Source organism: Pseudopodoces humilis, chromosome 5 (assembly GCF_049639895.1).
Source record: "Pseudopodoces humilis isolate 2021_Gansu_Grassland_sample_001 chromosome 5, ASM4963989v1, whole genome shotgun sequence".
Taxonomy (NCBI): Eukaryota; Metazoa; Chordata; class Aves; order Passeriformes; family Paridae; genus Pseudopodoces; species Pseudopodoces humilis.
Genome location: NC_142204.1, coordinates 39,245,549 through 39,273,432, shown reverse-complemented (window position 1 = coordinate 39,273,432; position 27,884 = coordinate 39,245,549). Strand labels below are relative to the sequence as shown.

General features: G+C 39.7%; 1 long non-coding RNA gene across 2 annotated transcripts; it reads right to left on the bottom strand.

The window, feature by feature from the left end:
* Window positions 1–1,837: 1,837 nt before the first annotated feature.
* On the bottom strand, window positions 1,838–27,745 carry LOC148184331 (uncharacterized). 2 transcript variants are annotated; one of them, XR_015772522.1, is made up of 4 exons: window positions 27,601–27,745; window positions 14,660–14,764; window positions 14,016–14,128; window positions 1,838–3,553 (listed from the first exon to the last, which is right to left on the bottom strand). It is a non-coding gene; the product is annotated as an uncharacterized LOC148184331 (long non-coding RNA). The 2 variants fall into 2 exon arrangements; XR_015772523.1 differs by having other exon boundaries at window positions 14,016–14,087.
* Between the last annotated feature and the right edge of the window lie 139 nt (window positions 27,746–27,884).

Genomic DNA, 27,884 nt, shown 5'->3' with positions numbered 1-27,884 from the left:
CCTCACATTGGGCCCCCATTCAGGTGTTTCAGGGCTTTGTAGGTGTTTTGTACGTGTTGTGCAGATTATGGAAGAAAATTCAGCTCTAAAAAGTGCTAAGAAGTGTAGTTTCAGTTATGTCCCAGATATTTTTTTAATATGTTTCCATCTGAAATATCCTGGAAATGTTTATATATAGCAATAGACTCACAAATAGCAGGCAGGAAGGGAGCTTGGGAGGTCCTCTAATCCATCCTCACAGCAGGATAGATCATACCTATGTCACTTCCCGTAGATGCTTCTTCAGCTTCCTCTTAGAGATCTGCTTCCCAGGTCAGATACTTTAATACTTCATTATCCTTACTATTAAAAACCTTCATTAATGTCCAGACTGTGTGATGCATGTGCACTATCCCCCTTAGCACATTTTTTCTGGTCTTATCCGACATGTACACAGAGGTCAGACAATTTCCTGTCCTCTCCCTGGCAAGCCTCAATGTGTCTGAAAAAAAAACCACATTTGAAGGCTGACATTATGTCACTCCTCCCTCTTCATTTCTCCACAGATAACCTGCCTTTCCTCAGGGTCTGTGCCCTCATTATTTCTTGAGCATTCTTGTTGCTCATCTCATGAAAATCTGCCAATAATTTTGCCTTTTCTGAAGTGGGATACCCCAAAATGGATTCTCTGTGGATGAGATAAAAGATCCCACCCATGTCAAACCCTTCCTCTCCAACTCAATATGGAATATCTATACGGAAAATCTTCATCAGCCATGGCAGAAACAAATGGTATTTAAAGATCTATCAAGCTCAGCTTTCAGGAAATTGCAACTTGGCCTCATTGAGCCATTTGAAAGAATTAATATGCATTAAGGCTAGCACCAGATACACTAGTAAAAGTGAATACCCACCCAGAGGGAAGAAAAGTTATAGGTGCTGTTGGATCCAGACATGCTCCCCTACCTGCCATGTAAGGGCCTCCACCAAGAAAAAAAAAAAAAAAAAAGAGAAAGAGAAAGAAGAGAGAGAGAAAGGCAGAAAATGCAACGTGAGATGAGAGGGAGAAAGGGCTGACCTGCTCAGTCGGTGTTGGTACAAAATGATGCTTGGATAGCAGGATTCTATCTTCATTCTTTGCATCTCTTACAAATATCAATCCAGTTCACACACAGTTAGTATAAGATCTTCTGGAGACTAACTTTCAGAGTTAATCTCCAGAGAGACTGGTCAGTAGCTTTGTAAGAGGTAATCTTGTGCTGTGGGCTTCTCTTGTGGAGCATTTAGGATTCCATTCAAGAGCAGTTCCCCTTTGTCTGCTGCCTTCATAAATAATAGATGCATCTTGCATTAGAGATTAGCAAAGATTGTTAAGCTTCCTTTTTTGCATGTGCAAGATTTGGTAGCTTTTGAAATATTGATATAGTTGTGCAATTTGGTGTACCTATTATGTTTTTAAGAAAAAAAAAAAAAGACAAAGTAGGAAAATTATGGAAGATCTAAAAAGCAGACACTTTACTCTCATAAACATCAGAAAATGTGATCTTTTCATCTTTAAATCTATGAAAAAAATAGTTGCATTACTAACTTTCGTAATATTCTTTTAAGAAGACCCTACAGAGATTGCTGTAGGTTTCAAAGCAATTATGGTAGAAGGTCAGGAAAAGCCTTCAGGAACTGCTGCCAAGGTACTGTACCATCTAAAAGGAAGAACACAGTGCTGGAAACTTTTCAAATCTTTTTGGGGGTAGATAAAGGAAGACAAATTTTTAAAGTCCTCTTTACTCATTTCATTGTTTTATTTTTAATGTAGTACTTCACAATTACATCTTTTATCTGAAAACATGTTTAGCCTGGATATTACTTTGTGGAAAAAAATCCTCAAGGATAATTCACTGTATGTTTTGATGGGAACCATCTTTATCAAAACTGGTGACTTCTGTTTTCCATTTTGTGTGCATGCTACAAAGTTTAACTGTCTAAGCAGCAGCATTGTGCTCGTTGTTGTGGTTCTCCGTATGCAACAAAATCCTATTTCCAGCTCTCTAGCCCATCCCTTCTGCATATTCCACAGACAGGACTTGTAAGTACAGCTTATTACAGGGATGAGTTAACCAGTAATTTCATTGTGCTCCATGGCTAGGATCCCAAAATGCAGTCTGCCTAGCCAAAAAGGGTGGTCAAAAATTGAAAGACCGCATTAAATAGGCATAAAAGTTACAGGGTCTGATAATACATACAGTTATGGCAAAATCATTGCTTTCATACTGTGGCCAACTTGCCAGTATCCAGAGCTGCAGGAGGGAAGAGCAGGAATAAAAGCCTGAAATAACCTAGCTAATGAAAATTGCAGGCAATATGGTACAGAGCAACTTGTTGCCAAGGCATTTGAATGGTTTGCTGTGAAGTCAGCCAGGATGGCTGGTGCCACATTAGTGCTAATATGCCCTTCTGGAGCATGTTGATTCCTTCAGGACCACACAGCTGGGGCCTTTTGTCCATGTTCCACATTGCAGGGATGCTCAGAGCTGGCTGAGAAGCACAGTGCAGTTGTACTCAGGGCTCTGCAGGAGTTAGCTCGGCTCCAGCTGGACTTAGTACCTCAAACTTAGTGCCAGACTTGCTAAACTGAAGCTGGCTTTGTGCAAAGCCACATTGGGCCATGGGGTGCTTGGACACCCAAGTTGCCTCTGTTCAGAGCAAGCTTAATTCGGGTGGAATTGTAAGTAGTTCAGTGTACAGAATATAAAAAATTGGCTGAGCTCCTTCATTGGCAAACTTACTTTAGATATGGTATAGCTATCTAACTGACTACTAATACTAACCAAAATACTGAGCCTGGTCAGATTCAAACTGCCTCTATAATCATAATATGATTTATCCTGCATGTCAGTAAGCAGTCAATAGCTGCCAACTAACTCAACTGTTTCCCAAACTTTAGGTCTTAGTCCACGCTACTCTGTGAAAACAAGGCTAGAGTTTCTGTCCTTATTTTTACAAATTGAGGGAACAGCAGGGTGAGGAATTCATAACTCATGAAATAGAACTGAAAAAATGATGGTTTAGCAGGCAAAGAGAGGAAACAACAAGTCTGAGTTAACAAGGACCAAAATATTCATCTTTCATGACCACACAGAGATACCACAAAAATGATTAAGAAAAGAAAGCTATTTGAAAGTTGGAAAGCAGGAGACAGGTACTCTATTCCTAAATGGATTAACTAAAGCATGACTGACTAGAATAACATGTGCCTTTGTAAATTACCCATTTAGCAGCACTAGGGAATTTGAAGAGAGCAAGAGAGATTGACCACATTGTTTTCTTTCAACTCTAAGGCAGACTGTTTGGGCTGGAAGAGGATCAGAACTTGCAATAAGATCTTCACTCTTCTAAGATCCATCAGGTTACACACAATGTATCCAAAAGTGGCTTAGTTTCTCACCACATCATAGATACGTGTAGGAGAGTGGTAAATTACAACAATATTTACAACTTTCTTCTCTTTCAATTTTGTGACCTCTATTCACCTTCCTTTCTGAGTTATTGTTTGAGTCCTCTCTTCTTCCCACCTTTCCTGTGAAGAAATGTGAAATAATCCACATAAATATTCCAAAACTTAGAAACAGGGACACAAATTCAAGGAACATCAGCGCAGCCCAGGCTCTAGCAGTGGGCAGCACTAAATGCCTATAAAAGAATTAGGAGCAGAGCAAGTGCATCATGTTGTTCCCAGAATATCTACCAAGCACACACAGCAATTTGTGGTTCAGAGGATTCCTGAACCAGACATGGTGATTTTGCATTTAAGAGCCCCCAATGGATTCATCTTTCACTAAGTTGTCTAGTCACTCTGGAATCCACGCTAATTTTACTCATCTACAGCATTTTGTGGTGAGGGGGGAACACATCTTCAGCATTCTCTCCTCCAAGTTGTTACTTAAAGTTCTTGCCTTTAATATATGAAGAAGGTATTTCAGGAAGTACTTCAAGAATTGACAAATGAAAGTTGATCTTTGACCTTGAGGTGGAGACAGATATGATTCCACTTCAGAAGATCAGATACATGTACCTTTGCCTTTACAGAAACCAAAAAAAACCGCACCATAACTAAACCAAACAGTAGCATGTCTTTTAACAGTGAAAGTACTTGAATCTGGTTTCAGGTGCAAGCTTGTCACCATGCACAGTTGAATCCATTAGAAAAGTTATCAAAAAATAATCTAAACTTGGCTGTATAGTGGGACTCTGGAGATATACTGCTTTTTGATAAGTATTGAACTGAATTTATGCTGCAGTGTGGCTAGACAGACTCACTCCCACAGAGTTTCATAATCAGCACTTCCTGTTTTCCACCATTCCTTCTTTCCAAAGGACACAGTTCCCTGTGCCATTCCTCAAAATGTTCAAAGGAATCCACACCAGAAGCGCAAATTCTATTGTATACTGAGAAAAACAAATCCTTTGTGCCATTAGGTAATGGAGCATATCTAAAATAATACAGCGAAAGCTTTAAGCTCAGCAAGAACTAGCTTATTGACAGAAAATGAAGCTGAAAATTTTGGCCAAGCATACTTCTGTATTTTCTTTAGGCCTGATTGTTGTGTTCAAACAAAGGCTTTCTCTTTTCTACTTAATATAAACGCTCCTTGTTTAAACGCAAAGTTCATAACTTTAGTTTTTTTCCTAGGGAAATTGTTCTATTGGTGTTACTAATGGTGCTGAGAAGACCAAAAGAAAAAAAAAAAAAAGTTTTCTAAAGCATTTAGGATTCTGTACTATATTACTATAGACTGAAACAGGGAAAACACTAAAGCACTGAACTGACTTTGGACAGCCTAGCTGGCAATACCACTGCACTCTGCTGGAATACCCAGTTTTACCTGACATCATCCGGGGATTGCTACAGAATGAGGTGCTGAGATTTGGACAGAAATCGCTGGCAAAGAGATGGAAGTCAAAGATACCCACAGGGATGTCACCTGATTTTGTGTAGGTGGATGAGATTGTGTTAGGTCAAAGGCAGCCAGGGAGAAGGGAAGACTAAGGAGAATTTTCCCATGGAATCTGTACAGTAACCTAGAAGAGGGAAAGGAAGACCTTCAACAAAAATGCTAGAAGAGGAGGTGGAAGGAGCAGAAAGAGAAATCAGTATGATGGCAGACATTCAATATGATATGACCCAGCATGGGACTAACTAGGAACAGAAAATGGCTGGAAGCAATCCAAAATCCTTTATAAATTCCAAAATGGTTTCTCTGAAGATCTGGGTCAAGAAATACAATAATAAATTAAAGGGTCAAAGACACATACGTTTGACTTTGCACTAATATGTACAAGTATCTGTACCTATACAAAAGCCCATCTCTCCAGTGTATTGCTGTTTGCTGCAGTGGTTGATAGATTCTGCTTTTGCAGTTCAAGGAGAGCAAGATCTGCTTTCTGTTTCCTTCCAAGGACATGAAGGCTTCAGAAGCAGTGGGACTGTAAACAGCTATAAGCAGAAGAGGACACAGAATGGCTCCATACATTACTAGCCCAGCAAGCAGGATTTTGCAGGGGAAGGGTGGGCGACTAGACCATAGGGCTGTTGTTCTGGCCACTGACTTCTTCTCAGCAGGACAGCAGGAGGTGGGAGCTGCAAGCAGGCACAGGGCCACAGCTGTCCAGAGGGAGAACCAGAACATCCCAAGTGTCCATGAAGAAGAGAAAATGCCTTCAATTGTCGCACCCCCAAGTATTCCACCTGGGTTCCCGCACCCTCGGGTTGAGCGATTAAAATTTAGCACCGAGGAACAGACACAGGTTGTTCTTCAGCCACTTTGTCATGCTGTGCTGTTTGCTCTAAACTTACATTCAAAACAGAGATGGACTTTTGAACTGTAGGCCCCTGGGGAGACAGAGCTATGCACCATTACTAAATTTAGATGCTTCTGAAGTGGAAAATGGTAAAATGTTTTGCAAATAGCAAACTTTTCAGGATGTAACACATATGAGTTGTTCCACACAGCCTGGATGTTACAAACAAATGGTTGGAAAACAGGCAATCATTAATCTCTTTCTGGAAAGACATATAGATTCCTGAACTGTTCACAGATTACTTCAGATATATCCAGAAAGAAAGGCCTGAGTTTTTGTCCTGGCTCCAGTCACACTGAGCATTTCACATTGGCACTTCTGCCTAGAAGTGCTGTTCCCTGAGGAGGTATTTCAACCCTCTGCAGAAACAAATGAGTCTATATAAACACTGCTGCATTTCTTTAGAATATTCTTGAAGGGGTTTTTATGCTATATTGTGATCTTTTTCCTATTTTAAATCTGTATAGGTATCATCAAAATTGATAATCTACTATGTCAGATAATTATGTAATTTACAGCCTTTATCACCTTCAGTTCAGTTCAGAGCATTTAATTATATTTTGAATATGACTTTTCTGTACAATCTTCAAAGTTGTCATTCCAACAGTCAAATAGTTATTATTTCTTAATATTGGTATATATAGGTTTAATTTGGATACCTTATGTGTCTTGTTGTGGCTTGTTTATAAATATCTGTAAGAAATCTGGCTTTGGATTTCTTGAGTTTTCTGTGAGAGCTCATCCACTGCATTGCATCACAACATCTGCTTCATGTAAACTCCTTGAAGGTCACTGGAACTCAACATAGCAAGAAGTAATGAGGGGTTAGCTTGGTGGGTGGAAGCAAGTGAAGGTTCCTCTGCAGAACCTTTCTGACAAGGACTGCAGTCTCTACAAGTGATCTCTGTATTACCACAGATATTCAAAACACTAAATCTAAATGACTCTTGGGATCTACAAACTGGAATACGTAAAGATGAACAGAAGAACCCCAGAGCTATGCTTCCTCCTTTAGTTTTCATTCATTAACAATAGAGAAGTCAGATGCAATGAAATAAAATGTGTGTGCTTAGACCAGATTGCTTTACTATTTAGATAACAGAGTTATTTAATAACAAAAGGTAAAATCCTATGAAAATTAGCATTTTGCCTCTCTGATGCAGATTGATGGTTCCGAGTAAAACTCAGATAATACGGCTGCATGAATTATGAGACAATATAATTTAAGATAAAATGTAATTATATTGCAACATCATCTCTTGTTTTAAGTTGCACAGCAGGACAAGGGTTTCCCAAGACAAATTTGATAACCACCTGAGAGGTTTTTTTTCTTTTTTTAGTTGCCTAGTTACAGAGTTTGTAAGTATCTATTACAAGGTTAGCCCATTTGTGAGGCATCCTAAATATGTTACATCTGAAACTATAGCCTTGGCAACGTACCAGAGACCCAAAGGTTTCTTACAGTAGTCTCTGATATGCATCAGGTTCCAACAAAACCTACAGATTAAGATAATTTTTGGCATACAAAAAGGTCCAGGCTAGGCCCAGGCAGACAAAGACCTAGTGTTTCTTCATGAGTTAGTCATTAAGCTTCTTTGTGATTCAATCCCCTTGATATCTGTAATATGCAAAACAAAAATACATTTCCCTCATTTCTATAAAGAATTTTAAAATCTACGAATAAAAGAGTTATACAGCAGAGTTAAGTACTATTATCCTAGCTCAATTGCTGTACCTCAAATCTATCTATCTATCTATCTATCTATCTATCTATCTATCTATCTATCTATCTATCTATCTTCTATGATTCATAGATTTCCTTTCTTTTTACTGGTACTCTATATGGGTTTTGTACTTTTTGAAAACATTTTCAATATTTTATGCTGACGTGCTCCAGAATTTGCAAGGATTCCCGTTCTGGGACTCTGGTTTAGAGCCTGAATTGTCCTGGTACCTGCTCCTCTCCTGGTGGTCACAGAGGTAACCTTGAAGCCAACAGCATCATCAACTGGTGCAGTAATGCCTTCTGTGGCTGCAAATAGTCTGTGTTTAGCACAATGGCCTGCCTGACCATACCCCAGGTGACCAGAAAGCCACATGTGCAGGAGGCAGAATCAGGCAGACCAAGGGCCATGTGGGAAGCTGGGACCAGACCAGCCCCAGCATGCAGCTGTCAAAGCTGCCTAAAAGTGATCTCTTTCCTTTGAAAAAATTGAAGGGAAAGAAGCTGCTGAATAAACATCAGTCAGGCCAAGTCCTGAGGAGCAGATCCTAACCAAATGAGAAATGCAATGTAATAAACTCTTCCTCTAATATAACCTCTGTTGAGAAAACCACCAGTTACTTTAGCTGTAAACTTCAGCAAGATTCAGGTGTCAATTGGCCATCAGTAACCATCATTATTCATTCTGCTCTAGGTAATTCCTGAGACAGCTGTGCACAAGCCCAGGCCAGGTCTAGAGGCAGTGTGGGCCCTTCAGGAGGAACTGTACCCACATGCAGGCATAATGCTGTCTCACAGTTTTCTCTTTTTGTATGCCCTTAAACCATAATTTAGATACCATATTGCTCTTCTGTTTTTTCCTCAAGCCAAGCATTGACCTCTGTCTTCCCTGCTTGCATTTTGCTACGTAATTAGCAGCTGCGTGATCCATACTGATGGGATGAAGGTGGACATGGAGAACTGGGAGCAAAGATTAAGGCCCCATTCTTTCACCTTAGAAATAGCAGTTTGTTTCAGAAATGCCCATAAGAGTTGCCATGGCACTCAGGGATTGGTTTTGTGCATTGGGTTCCACTGTGTGGCGACTTACATAGAGCTTCTTTTAATTTCCTGACATTTTCTCTGATGAGGCTAAACTATGAATTCTTAGATCCCTGAACTTTGCTTCTGTTTTGTGGTTTGAGCTCATTTTATTGACGGATAATGATTTTATAATAAGAGAATTGTTTCTTATTAGCAGTTCAGTAACTGCTGAAGGTCTGTGCCTAGTGTAGATTACTTACTCCAGCATGGCCAACTTAAATCAACCAAGCATTTTAGCTGTTTCAAATGAAGGCTGTTTTACTGAACTAGTTTCCATTAATTTTCACTGCTCTCTGACAGCTGCTGCATCACAGTTTCCTTTCTGTAATTACTTACTGCAAATTTGTATATATGACCAGTGTTTAAATATGAAAGGTAGCTGACACTGGTGGTCTTCCTACTGGTGCTGCCAAAGTGATTAGCCCAGCAGGGAAATGAGCAGGGAGGAATATGGAAGACCCACGAAGTGACCTCCCGCGATATGAAACGCCACGCGATGATTTTGATCAGAGCCATGCAGCAGTCACACGGTGTGCAGCACCTCCCAGGTGAGTAACACTGTGGTCCACCACAGCCAACCAATGCCCCCTGGGAGCAGCTCCCTCACACTCTCCTGGCCTCCTCTGTCACAAGGCTAACTTTGCTGCCACACACATAGCAACCCAGATTACCATTATTGCAATGAGTAATTGACCTAAAGTGCCAGTTGCAGAGTAAGGCTGCAGAGAAGTGAGGCTGCCAGGCCAGACTAGCCATTAGAGCTCTCCCTATTGACACACCTCCGGTGGACAAGTCACCACTGTCAGGGACAAATCACCACTGTCAGCAAGTAGCCAGCTTTTCCACTGGCAGTGACACCTTAACCAGGTCTCACCATTTCTTTTAGGCACTCATTTGTGGCTCCACAAGACTCTCCCAGCAGTTCAGCCAAACTCCGTGTGGCTGCTCTGTGACCACTGGATTGAACAACCAACATGGACTAACAGGAGTTTTCCTTGATTATAATTCGCTGTGTCCCTCAACAACAGCTTCACCAGAACCAGTCATACAGCAGTGCAGAGGAGGGAGAAGGCAGAAAGACAAAAGAGCTGCAATTTAATTAAAGCCATAGCTGACAGCAAAGAAAACATCTGTGGAGCCACCACGTCCACACTGACTGCAGAACCACTGAACCTCCCCTTGTTTCTCTCTGCAAACTACTTGACAGAGCCTAGAAAACCTCCTCAGGCTGAACATCTAACTTTGAGATGATGAAAGTCAGATTAAAAAACTCAATCCAAAACATCTCTGAGACTTTGGTGAGACAATACCACATCCTGGCATCTTGTTTGCTAACCAGGTTATCAGATGCTTCATTTCTGATCATACATCTATCTTGGTGCCCCCTCACTACTACGTACTTTTTTTTTTTCCCCATATCCTTTCAAAATGTATTTTGACCTTTTCATTTGCTCTTGTTTCCATTGTACTTGTTTTCCCCTTTCTTTCATGTTTTTTTTTTTTTTCCCTTCTCTTTTATCCCCTCCCCTGCTTTCAGCTTTACATTTCCGTACTTTGTTTTCAGAGTGCTGCTGCCTCGTGGGTTGTCACAGTAACACCTTGTAATTAGATCGTCTACTCCTCATCGTCCTGTGGGGTAGAGATCTAATTGGCCTCTCAATTTCCCTGCTGCAACTCCACGGCCAGACCAAGGACAAAGCCTTGGCTGTCCCTTCCCCTTCGTGCTAGCAGTCACCATTGTCCTCCTAAACCTTTCTTCTCCCTTACATCCACATGTCTTCAGTGAGGAAGGCTGGAAAGCAGCTGATGTAGCCTCAGAGCCAGCCTGCTTCCTGCTTTGGTAACTTGTCAAAAACTTGCATTCCTCAAAACCTAATTCGGAGCTGGCAATTCCAAAACTGAGCTTCAGCAGTTGTGTGCTGGTTTCAGGCTGGTGCCACGGACTTCGGAGAGCTGCACGCACCAGAACCACCCTTGGGCCCACAGAACCAAAACCTCTGAAAGATGGAAATAGAAATAATTCTGAGAAGTTAAAATAAGGGGTGGCTGGAAAGGAAGCAGGAGGAGAAACAGACATGCTCCTCGGTGTTTGCCAAGAGACAGGTTGCTGTTCAATCTGGCTTATAACCATTAGCCTATATAGAGGCACTTCCCAGCTCTGCTGTGCAGTAGCACTGAGGATTCAGCGCTCTCCAATTTGCAAAGGGTCTATGCACGGCCTGTTGTAACCAAACAGTGGGTTTGGTTGATGATATTTCCAGGTACTGCCACACATGAAAAATATCCCAGATTATTTAGCCCCATTAAAGAAAGCAATTACTGTCTTCATTCAGCTGCACTGGCAGGCCAGAACCACTGTAAAGAAAATTCATCTCCAGGATGTCCAAATGACAGAGCTGGCCCCTGTACAGTACAGCTTACTGCAGCAGCATTACCTGCAGTACCTTTTGTTACATTCTGCTTACACTGGATGATATTGGGTAACTTGATACTCCTCCAAGTGACATTTAAATTTAAGTCCAGAAGAAAGCTTTGATTGTCATCTTTTGTGAAAACATTACGTGAGAATTTTAGGCCCCTATGTCACTTTATGTAAATCAACTCTGTATATAAAAAGCTACTAAACTACCCCCAGACCTTGTAAGGGCTATGATTTTCATCATATTCAGCATCCTTTGGTGTGATTATTGTTCAGCCATTTATGTGTGACTATAATAAACATACTTCTTTGGAATTAGTCCACTTAAAAATACATTGCCATAATCAGCTTGCCCTTTTTACCCTTCTCGACCCCCACTTGGTAAATTCTCCTGTTATTTTAATAATGTTTATCATTACAAGGGTTCTTAATAAGACAGTCTAGCTTTCCCCTCTCACTGCATGAAACACTGCTGCTGGAGTTTGATTTGCATGACCTAAATGATTTCTGCAATCACTGCTCTCCAGTTGTTTGTCCTGGAAGGACAGTGAAGGATTATACTCTTTTAAAAGCATTTCTATTTAGCAAATGCCTCATTTGCAATAAGACATCAGCATTTACAACATTCATAAAGCAGCTAATAAATTTCATTTCTGCTTCAATGTTCTTGCTCCACAGAAGACCAGAGGAAGAGATTGCATAATCGAGATCCAAGAGCAGGTGATGATTCCTCACCATTAGCCCTCCAACTGAAGACATGTAAGCCTGTTCACAACACTCAATCAGCAGCTTGCACTATCCATCCTATCACAAGGACCCTACATGAGGACCTCCATATCCCACTGCATAAAAATGAAGGGAAGACCACTCTACTGAAGCCTTGAACTTCTGTCCCTCATGCTACTGTTCCTTTCTGTCTCAGTTTCCCTTCATTTAAAAATAAAATTAAAATCAAACCCAGGAATTTAGCACCACAGATATTTTAAATTTTAAGATGATATTGCTTCTATTTGAGAGATTGATCCAATCAATCGGAATCTCATTATAGAATTAAACTGCTCCTAGTTCAAACCCGTATTTTGAGAATGGGGAACAGAGAAAGTGTGGGGTGAGGTGAAGGGGTGTTGTTCAATTCTTTTCCAGTTGATCTCCCAGATGGCCAATTCTCAGTACCACCAACTAATGGAGGCAATACCCTCTGGGCCAGGAGTTATTAAGCCACTGCACAGAGGCACTGAGGAACAGTTTGCTGAGAGGAGGGTCTGAAGTTCCCCATCAAGCTTCAACTATTATAATACAAGAGGTATAATTCTCCTCATAACAGTAAGCTAAATGAGATTTTGAGTTGATTAATGATGATGGCAAAAAAAAAACAGCAGTGACAGCATTTAAAAGTCACTGTATACCTTCCAGTCCGGCAAAGGATTCTGAAATAAACTACTTCATGCAGTGGCTGGTAAAGGAGGCATTCATATTGCATTGTTGACAGTTTATTCATGCAGGTCTTCACAATAAGCACTAATGTCACGCCAAAAGCAGCAATAATGGATTTCCTTCTTGAAACAGAAGAAGATGTGTCTTTCTTAAAACAGGGTATGTCCCTGCTGTGTTTCTGTAATACCTAGGACATTGATATTGGACCTATTAGACCTTATCATAGTAGAAGGAGTAATTATTTTATAATCCTTCTAAGTACAATATAACTGTATAAAAATTATTTCCTTATCTCAGTTTCCATATCTAGTGGTGCAACAGCATACAGCTCCACAGTCTTTTCATTGAACAGATCTTTTTCTGGCAAAGAGAAGGAACTTCTTTGGGAGAACATTTTTTTTTTTTCATCTATCACTGAATCCAAGAGAACCTCTCCCTCAACACCACCAGCAGCCTAGAATATTGCTCCTTGGAGCACAGCACACTTTCCTCCGCACTGCTGGCCTGCTTTTGACGTGGATAAAAAAGCAGCTGAGCCAGCAGGCACTTGTTGCATTCTGAGCATTCTCCATCACCCACCACAAGCAGTATGGGCAGCTTGGCTGCTGGCTGCAGCAGGAGCAACACAGAAGGCCTATTAACAGAACAGACTTTAAGGCTGGAAGAGATACTGAAAAGTTGATACCATTGGCATTTTCCCCTGCACAGGAAAACTAACTTATTGGTTACACACACAAGTGAGCACAACACACACACAGGAAAAGTAACAGCACCCCAAGAGAGATAAATGTAATTTATAATGTTTCTACTTTGCTGTGTCACAGAAAATTCAAGGACAGACAGCTTCCTAAAATGTGGCAAATGGCCATAATTAGAAGTCTCACTACTAGCAGACTGTTTGTCTGCTAAATTTGTATTAAAGAGGAAATCACAAAATCTGTTGTCAAAAAAAGAATCCCCTACAGAACCAACACTCTCAGAGCAGGTGAGTTTCACAGTAAATTGATACAGCTCATGCAACATCAGGCAATATGAGGTGTCATTTACAAAAAAATATGTATTGGGCAGATAACTTAGGGTCTGTTGGCTGAAGCAGGAAAAACAATCAATACATGTCGGCAATATTTACCCACTTAGAGTGCTGCCAAATGTGAATTTGCAAGAATGTATCAGCTGCTTTGAACTGATCTTTGACTTTGCCTCTTCATAGACAAATGTGAATTGAAACTAGAGTGATCCACATTACAGAGAAAGAGATATGGCAGGAATGCACAGGGTCACCCCTACTATTTGTTCTTGCCGTAAGAGTCGCTGCAGAAAAAAATAGGTCAGATACAGTTTCCAAAGGGATTAAGTGAGGTAAATCAAATTGATAACAGAATATGAGTCTGAAAAAACTCAGTGTGTCAGACTAGATTCCCTCTACCTGGAATAAAACATAGATTTTTTTTTTTAATTTTTTCTTTAATTGGAATAGAAATTTTGGATTTTACAAGAAAGAGTCCACATCTGGAACATTACCTGTCTCCTGCTCTCTTACTTTCCCTTCTTCTCCATCAAGCTGTGTCTTTTAGATGCACCGCTCCTTCACCCCTAAAATACAGACTGAGGCTTCTATAGTTGTATATGTCATGCTGTAAATGAAAAGTAAAAAACACCTACAAGACAGAAACACATCCTGTGGCAAGAAAAACTAGGACAAACATGACTTTTGGTTTGATTCCTGATGGTTATTGCAATCCAAGTGCTACAAAAATTTCACTGAAAAACAATATTTTTTTCAAATATCTGGTCCTAATTAAAAACACCAGAAATGTCCCACTAAGTCAAACTAATGATACATCCTGTTCAGTATTTTGTCTCCAATGGAAGATGTCTTCAGTGGAAGATGTTGCTCATGGCAAGCATGTGAATCTAAACACTTTCTGCATTCCATTCTTTTACATCTCCCAACAAGAGAATTGCTGTTGTAGCACATCTGATGGTGCATTGCCTGGTGCTGTTAGCATGTTTACCGATATTTTATCTACAAACCTGCCTTAAGTCTCTTTGTCCTGCTGATATATTCCACCATCCCAACATCTCATATTCTTTCTGTAACACAACAAAGCCTTCCCACTCTCCATCATATGTGCAAGAAAGGCCCAGCTGACTCAGAGACTGACCTTGGGCCATGAATGACAGCATGTGGGTCCCTTCCAGAACAATGTCTTCCTTCTTGTTCTGCAACATTTCTTCCAAGAAATGGTTTGAAACTGAAGAACTGGTTTCTGTGGAAGAGCAAAGGCAGGAGAGGAAAATTAGCAAGTTGCCAACAGAAACAGGGCTCTCCTATGGTCAAACAGAATTATTTAAAAATTAAGCAACAAGCTTTAAACATGGAATAAATCAAAGGAAAAATGAAGTTGTTCTAGGGCTTTTGCTAGCGTTTCTAATTGTGGAAAGAGATGAGAAAGCTGTCAAATGGAATCTCTTTGATATGGCTGCATTAAAAGATAATTTCCATTCCCCAGATGCATGATCTAACTCCTAATGAAAGGTGTGTCCTGAAGAACAGAATTTGGCCTTATGTGAATCTAATGAACCCAACATCTTTAGCAGGCCTCTCAAATACTCCTTTGTTCTGCAAAGTGTTCTGCTGTACTGTTTACATGAAAGAAGCTGTACAAAAAAAATGAGTCAGATTAAATGCTGTAGGGCCAGATTTCATCTGACCTTCCCGTGATACCCTAGTAAAAAATTAAAGGAAGGTCTTGCGCAGGGAGTATTTCTTTTTACAGCATGAAGCAGCAGGTATGCTCCCTCACTGGGGAGGAAAAAAGGACTCAGGTCTAACTTCCCTCTGCAGTGAAGGAGAAAAGTAAATTAAGTGGATGAAAAGTTGAGACCATTGGCATTTTCCCCACACACAGGAAAACTAGGAAGAACACTGCCCAAGTTATAGGCTCAACTTTCAATAGAATGTAGCTTAGAAAAGGATTGTGGCTTTCCCTGAAACTGTGCCTGCAGGGCAGAGCTGCATGCAGAATGTGGGGCTGAAAGGCCTATAGGGGTGGTTGATATAATTGTTTAAGTTGGAAATAAAATTCAAAATAAAATTAACCTTTTAATAAATCACAAATTAAATTAGATTAGATTAAATAAATCTACTGTCCCACACAGGTGATGAATTCTAAATAATTAACAGCTTAATTTCTCTTACAATGCAGATTCATTTTTAATTTTTCCTGCAATTTGTTGTTTGTGATATCAGTTGTGCTGATATCACCTTCTACTGCATTTACTCTTAATGGCAAATCTGTTTATGTCCCTGAAGCACTAAGTTCAAGAGAAACAGAACAACAGGAGAACCTATAGGTGTCATGCAGCATTCTGGAAGAACTGCTCCTGGGTATGAGCTCTATTTGACAGAAGTGCAAAACAGATTTAGAGAATGACAGTAAAAGAGACTTTGGAGGTGCTGTATGATGGAATGGAAAGTATTTCGGATGTGATTTTTTATTTGTTGCCAGAACTCTTTAAATGTGCACATGGGATGAACACATGGCACTAATGCTATAAATGTACTGAGGGAATTCAGGAAAGCTTCTGTCACACTTAGACAAAAGATTTGCAGGATGACCACAATGGGCCATAGTGCCAAGTTGTCCTCTGGTCCAGAGGAATCCTTCCAGCAGATCAACATCTCTGATTGCAAGAGAAAACCTTGTGAGCACAATATAAAACACATGGACTGAAGAAACACAGGAAAACTATTAGATTACTGTAACATGGCAGGAGAAAGAGATAAAGTTTTCAGTCCTTAAAATCCAACAGGCAGTTTCTTGCACCCATTTTGACTATCAATTTAATATGAATATTTCTGCTCCGCTCCAAAGAGTTGCTGGTTAATGTACATGCAGTTTTCATATAGGGCTTTTCCCTTAGCAATGCTGAGTATCTGTGATTCTCATACTTTATCAGCCAGTAGGAATGGAGCCAGCACCATTTTACACTTGGCCCACAGGTTCCTGTGAGTAAAGAGTACTCATCATCTTCTACCATTGCACCCAGTAATTATCTTCAGGATAATTAGCATCTGTATCTTGGAGATCTCCATCAAGAATCTTCTTTCTATTGTGGATTATAACTATTAAGTTGGATCTCAGCCTGGTATGAACTGATATAGCACCCTTAATTAATATCTTTCCCTCTCCATCGAAGCTGGGAGGAAGCCTTAGGAATATATGTTGTTAAGGGATACTCAAGGCAGCTGTGGGCTGTAGAATTGAGTTTCCCAAAATCTGAATATACATTCCTTGTGCACTCTGAGCTATGAAAGTTATAGCTTGGTCAAAAATATGTGATCAGACCCTTGACTTGTTTAAATAGGGGACCATGTGTTGCATAGAATGAAGGTATCATTAAACTGCTAAACTTTGCACTGATGAAAATTCTTTTTTAAAGACAGAACAAATTATTTTCAAACCTTAAAACTTCACAGACAGTATCTATGATGCAAGAGTGCGTGGTCTGCATCCTTCCCATTTTAATCAGTATAATTATAGGGGATTACTTAGTATCATTTTAACAAGTTCATGTATCATCATTTTGCAACCAAAATACCAGCGGCACTTCATGGATCTATGTCAGCTTGAGAACAGATGAGGTTATTATTATTCCTCTTTGTTTGTTGTAGCTATGGCCTGTTTCATGCTTGCTGCTGAAACATGACTACAGTCTACTGTAGCAGCAGATCTGTGTGCAACCAGGGAGCTGGCAGTGGGAACAGGGAAATCAAGCCCCACTTCCTTTCAGCGATAAAAGCCTCAGGATAAAATGTCTGTAAAGCTGAGCGCTACTGAATGAGCCATTCGGAGGAGTGGAAGCAGGCTAGGATTGAAGTCTAGCTATTTATCTCTTCTTACAGCAGATTTGTGTTTGCCCTGGAAAGAGGAGAGGCTTCAGAAGCCATCAGTGTTCACAAACCACAGTGTTAGAGCTGAAGTGTTAACACCTTTCTGTGGTTCTGTGTTGTCTTTGTAAAAAGTACAGCAACTTTTTTCTGCAGATAGATGTTCATTACACCCATCTCACAACTTGCAGGGAAGCTATTAGTAATAACAAGGAAGTTTCTGTACCTCATAACATTTCTCTGGATTAAAGTAAGGTATGCCAATTCCAGGACAACAATTTTATCAGGCACATATAATCCACTTGCTATTTTAGTTGATTTTCTCCTTATAAATAAGTACCACTAGCGATAGCTAGGATGTTGATACAATCTTTTTACAATCTTTCTCACCACATACAATTTATACTCAATTGTAATTATTATTATTACTATTACATAGCCCAGTATAATAATTGCATATGGTATAGGAATGTGTTAGTTTATGTAGGATGTTGTTACAATAATATATTATGTAACTATGGTATATAAAGTGTATATAAAGTGTATAAATAAATACTAAACATTAGTGGATGTATCTATTATTTGATACATATGCACACAGCAGTGATGGGTACTTTGACACAGAGTATCACAGTTTGAGGCACATATGAAAAAAAAACTGGAGAAATAAGAAGCGGCTATGGTAAAGATATTCTATCAATATCCAAATTGTTAATGGTAAAGTATTTTTGAGGACAAGTTAGGATAAAACTAGCCAAAAAAAGAAAACAGTAATCAACAATCAAGCTATATTTTCTTTTCTTTCCCCCTTAGAATGACTTTGATTTTTACTGTATTCAGATAGATTCCAGCATATTCAGGAACTGTCACCAGACCACTTGTCATTCATGGAGAAATATAACAGAACTTGTATATCACTAAATGAAACAGGACCATCTGATATTGCCAGAATAATATCAACACCTTCTATTTAATTTGGATGCAATTAATCTGGAAGGACAGCAAGCTCCCAAGAAACCAAATTTCCCTACTTTTACACAGCAGAAATAGATGCAATTTACTGGAATAGTGGCCTCATTTATGTGGGACAGACCTTCCAGTTGGAGTTTCCAAGCACCCCAACACTTTCATTTCACCAAGGTTCCTACAGGGTATATATATCTGTTTTCTGTGTTCACACGAGCTGTGAACTGCAGGTGTAGTGACACAGGGTGCACAGCCTCTGCACCTGAGCAAGGCTAATTGCAGGACATTTATGAGAAGATTGGGGTGACATATGCAGGAGGGCAAGATGTAAAAAATCATTTGTAACAAGTCACAAACACACTGAAGATACAAGAGGCAAAGAAGGTCATCCTCAAGACACCCCTTGTCAACAATACACAGAGAGGGCAACCACAAGAACCCCAGCTCCAGTGGAGTTATTGTCCAGTTTTGAATCCATGTGGTGGCTCTCAATGGCTTAGAAGTTCCTCACTCCCTGGATTTGTTGGCTGTAATGACTGCAAGCACAGGGATGGTTTTGAAAAGCTGCTCAGCTGGGGAGTGACAATACCTACCGGGATGCCTCTGCTGGGAATTGAAACTTCCTAATGTCACCCTCAGCTGCTGGCAGCTGCTGCTGGCATTAGCCAATATTCGGGCATAAATAAATGTCTTTTACTTTCTCTCCATGAAGCTTTCAAACACAAAAAAGGCCAGGTAAGCCTATAAAGCTGCTAGGAATATATTGACATTTAACTATTGTGACTTAATCAAGATTTGTAAATACATTAGAATGAGCAAGTGATACACTCAGTGTCAATTAAAACAAGAGGATGACACAGCACTGAGCTGATACTAGCCAAAGATATTTCTTGACAATCTGAAAACCACACCTATCTACTGCTGATGCTTGGGGCGCATTATTTCCATAGGCTCAAACAATTAGAGATACCCTTCTGAATGATGTTTATCTAACACTGCTTTCTTCACAGTAAAGACTGTTAATGCAGCAGTTGAGCAACTCCAGGAAGGCACAGTTATCCTGAGATAATCAGGAGCCTGAGGGCTCAGAGGCAGTCATCTGTGTTCTCTGCCCCAATTTCATCAGTATATTAAATTTAAAAAAAACCACTATGTTAATACATCATGAAGGTCAAACCTTGCATTGCAAAGAAGGGCGTAAACTCAAAAAATAGGATTCCCAGAACAATTCTAACTAAATGCTTACATGTATATAGGTACAGTGCATTATCCCAAATATTATGATGTTGTCACTGAAAACCCATTAGACTGCAGACAAATTATTAGGAAACTGATATATCAAAACTGCACTCGTTTTTTTGCCTACATGTATATGTTTATGAAGTGTGTGGGTAAGCGAATAACCAAATCAATTTCACTTCGGAGATACATTTAAAAATATTCTTTGACTAATTTTGTGATTTGCTTACATATCATGCTGCTGCTTATATGGAGGGCAGAACTAAGGTTCATATGTCCATCTTACAAATTCCATGTAACTACATGGGACATGCTTTATGTGAAACTGGTACCATACCACAGGACACTGAGCACATAATATATTTTTAATTGTCTTTTAGGGAAATTGGAGCTTCTATATAGGTTCAGCTGGCAAGCTTTTTGCCATTGATTTTCTGAAAGAAAATGGGGATGAGATTTATTAGTTGTGTTTAGGATTCCTAATTATGGACTAAGCTGCCTTGGACATATACTAGCAAATCTGGAACAAGCTGGAACAAGCTGACAGGCATAGATGTGACAGAATGGTTCACAGCTCTGTTGTGCACAGGTAGCTTATTATAAAGCATTAAAAAATGTATCTCCAGAGAGTAACTTGGACAAACAGACACTCAGCTTTTTATCACGGGTGTCACGTATGTGGCAAGGGGTCATGACTGATTGCCCTCCCTACATCGTCATCAGAGAGAGCCATCTAATCACGCTTTGGCTAGATGAGCAAAAATCCTGTGTATGGAAAATTCTGAGAATTTCTGGCCCTGTGACTTGTTGACACTCAGTGTTCTCTGTACCTTAAGTACTGTGAGTAGTTGTGTTCACTTTCTGGAGTCCGTGTGCCTTCATGAACAGGCTAAACCATGCACAGAATGTTTCTGGGAACTAAAATACAATGTTACAGCTAGAACAGCGCAGATACAGGGAGAGTAGGAAATGGGCTAACTTGGAAAAGCCTGAAGCACCTCAGAATTTCTTCTATTAATGGAAGGATTACCCCCTGAGGACTTTTCCTCCATTACTGAATGCCAGAGACAGAAAAAATAAAAATCACTTAAATGATAAAAAGCTATTTGCAAGAACTGGTTATAAAATGACTATTATCTACAAGGCACTGCTCTTTCTCTGAATCTACTGTTATGTGCCAGAATTGTTAAATAACAAGGTACTAATCTAAGATTGTTTTCAGGCAAAAAAAGCTACAGTCCTCTCTTTATAACACTGAAGGAGCATAAAAAAATACAGTAAGAGTAAATGCTGATCTCTGAGCAAAAATTTCAGTATTGTAGTGGATGAAAGGGAACTTAAATACCATTTTGAAGTTGATTATATCACACAACTCCACCCTAGAACAAACTTGAAGTCTTTAAACTACTGTGTTAAAGCAAAAAGGGAGACAAGATAAAAGATAAAGACAAGAAGGGGGAAAGGAAAACTTGCTGTTTTATAAAATAATGGGAATATGTAGAATAAAGGATAGACACAATTATAGGAGTTAGAGAAAGACAGCATGAAACCCATTACTTGAATTCATTGTGGCCTCACTGGGGTCTGAAACTCATATAATCTGATGATTTTTTTTTAAGGAAGAATGGAAAGGAAAAATGTAGAAAACATCAAAATTTAGTAAAAGCAGGGAGGAAAAATAACAGTTCAGGTGGAAACACCATTAAAACAAATTAGAAGCTTTATTTTATGACACATCATTAAAATCATGGCCCCGTGTCTTCTTTAATTTGAATTGAATTTGGAAATGCCACATGGGGCACACAAACAGGCTGCACAACTAGCATAGCCCATGGAGTATCACCTTAGCATGTGAAATACAGCACCAGGGCAACAGGAGGATCATTTTCATGGAAGGAAATGCAACACCAGGGCTACAGCTTCCATTCTGTCCCTGTCTCTGGTAGTGATTCACAGGCCTCCTCTTCACCGGCCTTCTCTGAATGTAAAAATCCTGTCTGGAGTTCAAACTTTGTGTTGCTCGAGGTTGAAACAGAAGATTCTGTGTAGTGCAGAGGCAATTAAAACTCTTGGGACTCCTGAATTTCTAAGAAAGGGAGAGGACAAAATTTAATTTCAAATGCATGTTTTTATTGATAAAAAGTGAATATAATAACAAAGATATCTCATGTGAATAGGATATTATGAAATCTTCAATTTGAAGTTCAGCAGAACTGCATAGTACAGCAGAAGTAAAATGAAAGTATTTATAAAATAAATGTATTGCACAGATCCTCTGTAGAGACTATCAGGACAGTTAAGGAACAAGAAGGGATTTGATCCCAAAGTTCTTCTAAAGCAGAAAGGGGAAAACAGGTTACAGGCCTGATAAAGCACCCTGCAAGCTGAGCTAAAGTGAAGCACACAAGTGGCAGAGCACGATGAGAGGGAGCGAGAGAGGGGAGGCAGAGTGGGGCATCACCGCAGCTCTGCACAGGTCTGATGCCATTATCACATATGACCTGAAAAAACATCCCAACTTTTTCGGGTCAGACTGTGAACCATGGCCTGTGCCAAATGTAACATCTTATCTGGAGATGGTTTGAATATACGGACTTACTCAAAATCAACATTTTTCTGATTTTAAACTGGTTATTTAGAGGATACAAAATTTCACTAAAATATTTTCTTCTAACTATAACATATACTGTTGGATTACTGGTAAACACTTTACTATTTCAGAGGTTTGCAATTTATGGACTTTTTAAGAAAGAAGTAAAACAAAGAAATTTTTATCAGCTAAAAAAAACCACAATGCATTCATTTGGAAAAAAAAATTAACCTACTTTTTGGCTAGCTTTAAAAGGCAAGGAATATGTTTATTCCTTGGTGTAGACTTTACCTATAGTCATTAAGACCTCACTCATGATTGTACTTTTAGCAACAAGCCAGGAAAGATATGGCAGAACAAGGCCACATGTACAGAGAAAGCTAAGAGGAAAATTATTTAGCAAAGTTATGAAATAAAATCTCCTTTCTGTGTGGTACATTTTGTTTTTCTAACCAAATTGAGTACCAAAACTAATGAACTAATAATGTAAATAATTATTTTCCCATTAATGCTTTTGGCCCATTGTGTTAATTAAGGCTTGATTCTGAAGTGGACAGAAACAAAAAAGAAGGAATGAAAAATCACTTCCACATCTATATGTCAGTGTAAATTGCTGTATTAATTGGGATATAATTCAGCTGCTAGGAAAAGCAGGACAAAAACACTGAGTATTTTTAGTCCTGTCATTGTTAAATATATTTGTTCCTGTCTTAATATTGACATGAACCAGAAGTGAATATATATTTTAAATGCAAGTATTACTAAATGTTGCACATCCCTCAAGGGCTGAATTTAGGTCCTGGTATAAAGCTCATTAAAATCAACAGGAACCTTTCTTCCGTCTCCAGCAGTCAAAATCTGGATATAAATGAGTATGCTAAAAACATGTAGCCATGAAAAAGGGGAAAAAAAAAAACAACAAAGAACAAAAGAAGGGTAATTAAAATATTGTTACTGACATTCAGTTATAATTATAAACACATTTCTACCAAGTGAAAATTCTGTACTTTCATGTTCTCATAAAGCAAAGTGAAAAGTATCCACTTCCCTTTACATGATAGCACTGCCACTATGGACCCAGTACTATCTTTGATCAGGCTGCTCTATTTTACTCCATGCATTATTCTTAAAATGAGTGGTAACGGGGTGAAGAAGGACATTCTTGGGAATAGTGAGGGGTTTTAAATGAGGAAACTGTTAGTTTACAACTTTATACTGACACATTGTGATCAGTCATCATCATCATCATCAGTTAACTGCCATTGCACCCAGCCCTTTTATGGAAGACTTCGAAGAACTACCCAGGTATCACAGCAGCTGGTGACTCAGAAAGTTGTAACCTCCTTTCCCCATCACACACTGCTAGAACACACTGTTCTCCTGGAAAAGCTGGGAAGTAAAACTTCTGAAGCTTTGAAACTGTGAAAATATGTGTGTGACTTTCAGGTTTTTTGAGAGAGAAATAGTCACCTATATCCTGGACAGATTTTCCTCCAGGTAATTACATTCCTTCTCTAGTTTCAAGTAGATACATTATTCTCCATTTACACTTTCAAATCACTTATGTTGCTGTGACAATCTTGTTTCTTATCTGATGAGCTGGTCATCCAAAGCAATTTGAAAGATCTTTTACACAGAGGATAAAATAAAGTAGGCTTTTCCTTTTACCAAATTAATCCTTATTTTTAAGAGTTTAAATTCCAGAGCTCAGGATGGCACATTTCCTTGAATCCCTCTGCAATTCAAAGTACTGTGTTTTCACAACAGCTATGTTGTGAAACAGCTATTCCTTGCTTTATCTGAAGTAACTGCAGTGATATAAAAGTAGTCTCTCAAAGACAGAAGAAAATAGATTAAAAAATTACGCCCCTGTAAATAAATGCTGACATTTACAATTTAAATTGCAGTAGTGTCCATTGCCTGTTCTTCTCCAGCTTAAAAAAACAAAGGCAAATTTTGCTCCTCAAAGCAGTAATCACAGGGTAGGGAAGGAGACAAATCACAGGATAAAGGGAGGACCATATTGTATGAACAAATAATAGGATTTTGGCCAAGGATAAGGAAAAGGGTTAGTTCAGTAAGAGATTTTGGCAGATAAATTGAAGAGTCATGGAGCATCACTAAGAGATAAGAAAAAGCATTAACTCAAGATAGGTCGGAGGAGGAGGAGCAAATTTAACAGAATTTTCCTCAACAATGAAGTAAACGTATGGGAAGTCGAAAAAAAAGTTGAGAAAAAAATTCTTCATATTAAGTTTCAGCCAAGCTTGTGATTAAACCAATGTTTAAATAACTTTGATCAGCAAACAGCAATACATCAAGAAGATGCAATGAAGAGACATTAAGAAGCAGAACTGCATAATGGAAGCTGTGTCTGAAGGGAAGATGATGAACAAGTAGAACTGATAATTATCAGGTGAAAAACCTCAGGCTGAAGCTGTATCAACAGATACAAAGACACAGAGAAATTGCATTGAGTCTGGAGGGGAAGACACATCTCAAGGTTCTATCCAGACAGACAGGTATTCCCACTCTGTGTGACTAAATCTTCTGAGTATGGAGAAATAACAAATGAAAATCATGTTGAAGGATACAGAATTAAAAAAAAAATAATATTTCACATACCTATGTCTCAAAAATATGTTATTTTTCTTTAGTGTTGAAGAAGTTTTCTCTTTATAGCTCTCATGATCCAGAGCACATTCTGATCTAGTAACCATTCTCTTGCTGGAACAGCCGAGTTGTAGAGCTAAGAATTTATCCCTTTCAGTCCATTCACCTTAAAAGATGAGAAATTAGCTCCCACTCAAAGCAAAGCATCCTCTTAGGATTTACCAAATGGTGCTTCTTTTCCCTTCAGGACAAATTTCTAGAAAAGCTCACAGCTAGCTGGCATGCAGCCAGCACTGTATTCCCTGGCACCACATACCCATTTAACTTTAGAGTTTGCTGGCTCAAGCCAGCTCTGCATTCTGTCCCAGAGATGGCTGTGTTACAGCAGCAATGAAACTGCAATACACGTAGTGCCACATTCTTCACTCCAACACCCATGCAGTCCCAGGGAAAACAATGCAGGCAAAGTTAGGAAAATTACATGGAGGTGACCAAAAGCTGCCCTGCCAAGCTTTTATTAAAGAATCATTTAAAAAATATTACTTTGTTTTCACCCAATAATCATCAACCCCCACCTTACTCCCCCAGTAATTCCACTGAACTTTAACAAGATTTCTCAGTATTTTCCTCCTCATCTTCCATCAGAGGGGATCTACTATGTTCTCTTGTTCGCCACAACAGCCATGACATTATCATATGGCTCACTGCGTTAGTGATGACCAGACTGGACTACCTCTAGCTAAGCACTGGTCATTGAAATAAAAGGGTTTTGAAGTACATGCAGGCAATTGGTAAATTTGGAGACACAGAATACAGCACAAAGGACAAGTGCTACAGTGCTTTAGAAAAATCTATTTGATGTTAAGATTTACGTGTATAAACAGGTCTCTAGTGCTTTTTGTTCAGTAAACAGTTTGACCTTCTTAAAAAAATTCCAGATCAGTGCTGGGCACAGGCAGGCCCACTAAAGCATGTATCTGTGTTGTTCCTATTGAACACAACAACGCTGCAGCCATATCCCCCTCATTTCACCCAGATTCCTGGTTCTCTGAGGAGTTGCTCTATCATAGTGAAATGTCAGCACTTGTTCAGCTGCTTGAGTGACCATCAGTGATTAGGCAGGTAGGAAACTCTGAGCAAGCTGAGGAGAACAAGCGCTGTGAAGTACTGGGTGAGTATGCTTAACAAGCACACCGATTGCTATTTGCCTGTCACACCGATATGAGTAAAGCTGGTTTAAGAATTGTGCTGAGGATTAGCTAAATGATTCATAGGAAAATCCAAAACTAAAGGCACAATTTACATTCAAACTATGTGGCTGAGACAGTTGGGTAGAGGGAACATTCGGTCTCTTGCTTAGAATGAATCCTAATTGCCTATTTCTTCTGGTTACAGTGATCAATCTCCAAACATGTCTTTATTAAGAAAACCATATGTTTATATAAGTGTATATACACTTCTTGTAAAACACTAAGTTCCAGATACCCCTATATGAAACTCAAAACACCAGGATCTGCTCACAGAGATTTACTCAAGACACCCAAAGGCCGTTTTCTTCTTTTCCTATTACAATAGGAATACAATAGCGAAGAACAGGATTTGCCCCAGAGCCTATAAAACACAGAACAATGAAAGGCACACCATAAAATACTATTACATTAATGACATATATCTGTTCCTGGAATGCTGCAGGTTGTTTGTGAGTAACCTAGTTCACTGAAGAAAGTTGTGAAGGCTGAGGATATATATCTTTGTTCTTTTCCTCCGAATATTTCTGGGCGCTGATAATAATATCTAGTGACAGAAAAAAATAAGAACACAAGTACTTTTCTGTCTGGTGAGCTAATATGCTACACAGCTAATAACTGCATGAAATGCTTTTCTGATTTTCACTTGAAAGGATGTATTTCACCTATTCGTCTCATTAATGATTTTTGTCCTGCATAGGATGCCTTGCTGAGAAAGGACTTGATTTCTCACAACCAGAGCTCTCTTGCATTATCCATCATTTACAGCGACTCATTATCATTTACAGGGACTGCACAAGGGTTTAAGCTGTAAAACACCAAGAGATTGGACTTGGAAGAGATTTTATGATGTTCAGGATTCGGGAGCAAGTGTAAAAGAAAAATGTTTTTTAAAGTGCATCACCTTCTGGATGCCCTGTATCTCAATGAAGTGTTCCCTACCAAGGGCAGTTCGTTTCACTGGTCATCCTTTGACCCTGCTCTGAGCTTTAATATCTTCCCACAGATTCGCTTGAAGTCATATGGTCTGCCTTTTCTATCTCTGTCCTACAAACAGAAAAGCCTCTGCTTCCTCCACACCCACTCTCCTTGCCAGAAGCCTCACTGCAACTTCCTGTCAGTTTTATACACTCTTGTGTAAGTGTGGAAGTGCCGTGGACTTCCTCAGAGCACAAGTTTTTATCTTAAAGCACCACGTTAACTATTTGCTTACTGTTTCCTAGAAACATAAACGCTCATTTATTTTTAATCTTTATCAGCTAAACCCTTTGTAACTGGAAAATATGAGTAACATTCAGAGGGTGGAAAAAAATTGATTTACATATTTTAGGACGAAAGTAACAGAAAAGCTAGGACCGTAATTATTTGCAGGCATTGGGAACCCTGCTTTGTAAGGGTAAGACCAATGATAGACCGTTCACATCCAAAGGCATAACGATCCACGTAACACCCGCAGCATGCGGCGGCATCTCTGGAACACCCTTCACCGCCGGATCTCAACATCCTTCGAGAAATGCAAGAAATACCGCAACGGCATTTACTTTTCCAGCTCTTTACCTTCTTAATTAACTTTAGGCAACCACAACGTGCCTTTGGCGCACCTTCGAGCCGCAGCTCGCACCTGGAACGCACAGGAGCTCGGGCAGAGGGGCGGCGTTACCCCGAGATGAAGCCGGCCCCAGCCCCCGGTCCCCGCCGTCACCGGGCCGGGCCGGGCCGGGCCGGGGCGGCCGCGCGCCTGCGCGGGGGGCGCGCGCGGGGTCAGCCCTCCCCGCGCCCGCCCCTCCCTCCGCCCCCGCCGCGCCAGAGCGAGGCTGGGCGTGCGGCGTCACGGCGACGGC